The sequence below is a fragment of the Phocoena phocoena genome, chromosome 18, assembly GCF_963924675.1.
Source record: "Phocoena phocoena chromosome 18, mPhoPho1.1, whole genome shotgun sequence".
In the NCBI taxonomy this organism is placed as follows: Eukaryota; Metazoa; Chordata; class Mammalia; order Artiodactyla; family Phocoenidae; genus Phocoena; species Phocoena phocoena.
Genome location: NC_089236.1, coordinates 56,636,409 through 56,642,270, shown reverse-complemented (window position 1 = coordinate 56,642,270; position 5,862 = coordinate 56,636,409). Strand labels below are relative to the sequence as shown.

The window sequence follows — 5,862 nt, the reverse complement described above, 5'->3', positions numbered from 1 at the left end:
AATCTGCCTGACAATGCAGGGGACACGGGTTCGAACCCTGGTCCGGGAAGATCCCACATGCTGCACAATAACTAAGCCCACAAGCCACAACTACTGGACCCGCATGCCACAACTATTGAAGCCCGTGTGCCTAGACCCTGTGCTCCACAACAAGAGAAGCCACCACAATGAGAAGCCTGCACACCTCAACGAAGAGTAGCCCCCACTCGCTCCAACTAGAGAAAGCCCGCGCGCAGCAATGAAGACTCAACACAGCCGAAAATAAATAAATAAAATAAATAAATTAGAAAAATATATATATATACAGGTAGTATAATTTTCTTATAAAATATATTTCTCTAATATATAATTAAATATTGATCCCAGAATACATCTAATTTAGACAACTGTTTTACAAAACATTACTCTATATCTAAAGGACTATTGAGATTTCACATATTCAAAATGAGAATAATTATTAAATAACAAATTCTTACTTTTTTATAATTTAGCCCATGATTATTGGATTATAAGGATTTTTAATAAGCACTGAAAATTAAGATCACATTATTTTTAACTATAATTACTGAGAAATTTAATGTCTTTTTAAAGGGATATGTGGCTATTTAAATAAAAAGTAAAACTTTTGTTCACAGTTTTATATTATCATAATATTTTACCTCTTATTCACAGTGTATTGTAGCTGTTTGAAAGAGTGACTGAGTGAGTTGTATGCTTTCTTCTTTACAATATAAGTTTGTACCAAGAAACTGTAAAAAATTTGAAATTGTTATAAATATGAAGTAAGTAATTTTGGAGCCTGATCCTCAAACCAGAGTTTCACATTTCGCATTCTCTGGTATATCTATCTGGCTATCAATAGATAGATATATAGATGATAGACAGATAGATAGAGACGTGCCTGGAATGTAATGGTAGTAACTTTGAAATCTGATCATCTTCCAGGGAGGAATACTTTATTTAAATATATGTATATAATGGGACGTTATTTTAAAAGGAGTTATTTTCATCGAAAAGTGCAGTAGTTTAGAAATATGATCAACAGATTCACTCTTCTTGGAATCACTCTGATTGGAAGAATACACAGAAAACAACTGACTACTTCTCTTCTTTATTCCTGAGACCACCAATCTCATCTCTGGGCTCAGGTCCTACTCTAACATTAGTTACTGCCACCAACTATCAACATAATCAGTGTTCAAGCTTCACAACAGAGCTGTCAAATTTCATACTGTTAATCTCTTTGATCATAAAAATCCTTACCTTTTTCAGTCAAATATATTCCAATGTGCTGACAATGAAAATAATACACAGGCACACCTTGGAGACATTGAAGGTTCAGCACTAAACCATTGCCATAAGGCAAATATTGCAATATAGCAAGTTGCACGAATCTGGGGGTTCCCAGTGCACATAGAAACTATGTTTACACTATACTGTAGTCTATTAAGTGTGCAATAGCATTATGTTTAAAAAACAATGTACATACTTCAATTAAAAAATACTTTATTGCTAAAAAAATGGTAATCATCATCTGAACCTTCAGCAAGGCATAATCTCTTTGCTGGTGGAGGGTCTCGCCTTGATGTTGATGGCAGCTGACTGATCAGGGTGGTGGCTGCTGAAGGCTGGGGTGGCTGTGGCAGTTTCTTAAAATAAGACAACAATTAAGTCTGCTACACTGATTGACTCTTCTGTTCAAGAACAATTTCTCAGTAGCATGCTGTACGGCTTGGTCACATTTTACCTACAGTAGAAATTCTTTAAAAATTGAAGTCAGTCCTCTCAGAACTTGCTGCAGCAGTTCAGTAACAACTTCAGGTTTCACTTCTAATTCAAGTTCTCCTGCTATTTCCACTACATCTGTACATCTACAGTTACTTCCTATACTGAAGTCTTGAACTCCTCCAAGTCATCCCTGAGGGTTAGAAACAGCTTCTCCCAAACTTCTGTTAATGTTGATATTTTGACCTCTGCCCATGAGTTACAAATGTTCTTAATGGCATCTAAGATGGTTAATACTTTCCAGGAGGTTTTTGATTGACTTTGCCCAGATCCATCAGAGGAATCACTATTCCTGGCAGTTATACCCTTAGGAAATGTATTACTTCAATAATATGACTTGAAAGTCAAAATTTTCACTTGATCCATGGGCTGAAGAATGGATGTCGTGTTTGCAGGCACAAAAACCAACATTATCCTCATTGTTCATCTCCATTACAGCCCTTGGGTGACCGGTTGCCATTGTCAATGAGCAGTAACATTTTGAAAGGCATTTTTTTCTGAGCAGTAGGTCAGATGATTAAAAGATTCAAGAAACCATGTTGTAAACAGATGTGCTGTCATCCATGTACCCTAATGTTGGCTTTAAAAACCCTTCCCTAAAAGCCATCAAGGAGTTCAGGTCTTTTGAGCATTAGATGCATAGTTTCCTTGCTTGGTGCCCTGCAAACGCCATAATTTCCTTCACCGTAACCAGGTATCAGCAGGCTGGCTTTGCTGAACGTTGGGCAAGCAAACCTGAGTTCGACTGGTATCTTACACAGTAAAGACAAAAACCTCCAAGTTACCTAGGGGTCCTTTCAGCTGAGCATGTGACGCAAAAAACATATGATGAGATACATGATAGAAAGAGTGTTTTTACATTTTGTAGATTAAAATCTATTTTGAATGTTTCAAATACTTTCTTTTTCATAGAATATTGTTTGGAATTCAGAAAATTACTAGCTTTTCTTCAGACCAGTGTACACTGGGACAGTCATCTTTAAAAGTTAACTCACTTGAGTCACTTAGAAAAATAATTGGAATTGAAGATGTACACTTTTATATAGTCCATCACATTTCAAACTACAAGCTCTTATGCATCACAAAACAATGAATGTTCATTAAACCATTATTACCCTCAAGATTTCCTTCTCTGTACTCTCCTACCAATATCCTCACCCTCATATGCTATCTCAGCCAGGAAAGAAGGGGCTACCTGGATAAAATGAATTTACAGCTTTTCATTATAGATATCTGATTGTATTACTGGAGTTGCTCTATGAATCTGAGAACACAACGTGACTTTAGTTGTAAGTCTACTGGAACAGAGAAGAAAGTTCATGCTCATAAATTGAGCAATTCTAGCAACAAGAATCAAATAGCAAGAGACAGATTTTTTGGACTATATCTATGACAGGTAATTATCAAAGGAAACTGGGAACCTAAGAGCATATAAGAATATGGAGGAAGATACCAGTTAGAAGACTCTAAAGTTTTAGAAGTACACTTAAGTCCTTTCCAGCAGTGGGGGAAGGTGGGGGCGATGAAGTGGGAGGGTGGGGCCACCCGGGGACCCTAGATGCCTTTCTAGAGCATGAGCTTGGGCATGAGCACCAGCTGCAACTGCTTCTCTTTGGGGCAGGGGGTACCAGCAAGTACAAACAGTACCCTCGTCTAACTGTTCCAGGGATGAAGAGGACACAGCATGTCCCCACCCCCATCAGCACCCTCCCTGCCACTCAGATGCTGCTTAACTCCTCCATCTCCATCTGCTTCCTCCACTCTGAGCCCAGCGTGTCCCTGTTCCCCACGTTCTCCCTGTCCTACGGGGAGAAGGAGCCAAAGACACCGGTGTTTGCCTAGCAGCCCTCAGAAAGCTCTGCTTCCAGCTTTGCTGCCGTTTGTTCAAGGACCTTGAGATCACCATGTGTATGCACACATTCTGTCAAAGATGCTCCCTGAAGTCAGAGAAGGGTCCTGGGGACAATGCCAAGCTGACGGTGGTAGAGAACACCAGTGCAGTGGCTGAGCAGATCTGGGAGCACTTCATTCACTGAAAGCGTGTCTGCACCATGGCAGGGATCAGAAGCCATCTTCTTGGATGTGGACCTCCATGGTGCCTTTCACCATCAAGCTTAGTGCTTAGAAGGACCACAAGGGGAGCTGTGACTACAGCCCCAATGTGCCCCCAACAACCCCAGCTACCTGCTCTTCCTCAAAATGAACCTGGAGACTCATGTCAAAGAGTGTGAACACATCAAGTATCCTCATTCCAAGTACTGGCACATGTTCAATGGGAACCAGGACATGTATGAGACACGCCTGGGGACATGCCACTTCAAGAGCTTAAATGGATTCCTGCAGGCAAGGGACAAATGTTTCCATGAGATACACGTAGTGCTGGCCTGGAAGGCCCAGGGAAATCACTCTCTTTCTTCCATGCTGGGCAAAGTCTCAGAGAATACTGACAAGCTGATGAAGAGCCTTGAGCTCAAGTTTGATGTCACGGACAAAAAATAGAGCAAGCTCAGCTACGACCTCATGGAGTTCCAGAGGGAGGTATCTAATGTTGAATGACAAGCTGTCCCACATCAGTGCATGGCTGAACACGGGCATCCTAGGATCCTAAGACTCTCAGCAGATTTTCAAGTTCAAAGGAAACTTTCTGGTCCATCAGTGCCCCATCTGCTGTCTCTGTTCTATTCCATGGATGACCTGCCCTTAGGGGCTCCTCTGACCAGACCACCAATACATGGGACACATGTGCCACCTTGCATTCAGGGGTACAATCTCTACAGTGCCCAGAAGACTGCACCATCACCAGGTAGGGTGTCCGGAACCTGCAGAAGATCAACATAATCCAGGCCCACAACAGCCCAATGTACATGCTGGTCCGTTTGCATAACATGCTCTTGAGTGGTTTCCTGAAGGCCATAAAGACCTGGGACATTATGGGTACCAAACTGCAGTTGAAGAAGGATCTCACAGGCCTCAACAAGTGGGTGTGGGCAGTGGTGGCTGTTCAAGCAGCTTCTACCAGACAAGCAAGATCTGGGACATTTGGAAGTTCAACTGCATCCATGTCCTGCAGACATCTGGTGGCAGTATCTACTCTATTAACATGATGAATCACTTCATCGTGTGTGGCACCTATGAGAATCTCATGCATGTGGGATGTTGAGTCCAAGAAGCATGTATGGACCTTGACTGGCAGGGCACATGGGCACCGTGTATGCCCTGGTGGTTATCTTGATGTCAGACCAGATCAAAGTCTTCAGCACATGCTACTACCAGTCCCTCAAGGTTTGGAATAGGGACAACATCATCTACATGCAGATCCTGCTGTATCAACAGGGCAGGGTGACTGTACTGGTTGTGTCCCGGGACCAACTTTTAGGGGCTGTGGGTAGTACTGTGAAGGTTTGGATTTGCTAACAGAGAATCCAGGCTGGGTCTTGGCTTTCTCTCCTGGCTGGCCACTCAGGTGGTCTCAGGGTCTCTGCCTGCCCTGTGAGCACAGGCAAACAACTCAGTCAGCCAGGAAATGCTTGGCCCCATCCTGGTTGCTGCCAGAACAATGCCAGTTCCCTCTCTCTGGGTGCCCAGTCCTCTCTCTATCTCTACCCCAAATGGACTGCTGGCCATTTTACTCATGTTTTCTACTGTTTTTAGACTGTATGTAGATTTGATTAGTTCCCAATTAAAATAAAAGCTGCACAGAATGTGAAAAAAAAAGTAAACTAATCTGGACAAAGATATGGAGTTGGCTTTAGTTAGACAAAGAGTCTATCAAGGCTGATCAAATTACAAGTTACTGTTTATAAAAATTCTCTCAAGCTGTTTATCCCAAAGATGGCATTTGAGCAACTGATAGGTTTCCTGCTCTAGTTGGTGATGTCCATAACCTGACCTAATTAGCACTTTAAAGTAATATTCAGCTAAATCCATCAACATAGGCATTTGTGCTAGCTTAAGCAGTATTTGTGGAATTACTTCTGGGTTATATTTTCTTATGCATGGTTTAAACCTAAGAGCTATCATACAAGTAGTCTCTACACAAAAGTAATTCTGATCAACTCTCTGCACTTATAAATCCCA

At 41.7% G+C, this 5,862-nt stretch overlaps 1 pseudogene; it reads left to right on the top strand.

The window, feature by feature from the left end:
* The first annotated feature begins 3,453 nt into the window (after positions 1-3,453).
* Positions 3,454-5,199, top strand: LOC136137553 (E3 ubiquitin-protein ligase TRAF7 pseudogene; annotated as a pseudogene).
* The last annotated feature ends 663 nt before the right edge of the window (positions 5,200-5,862 follow it).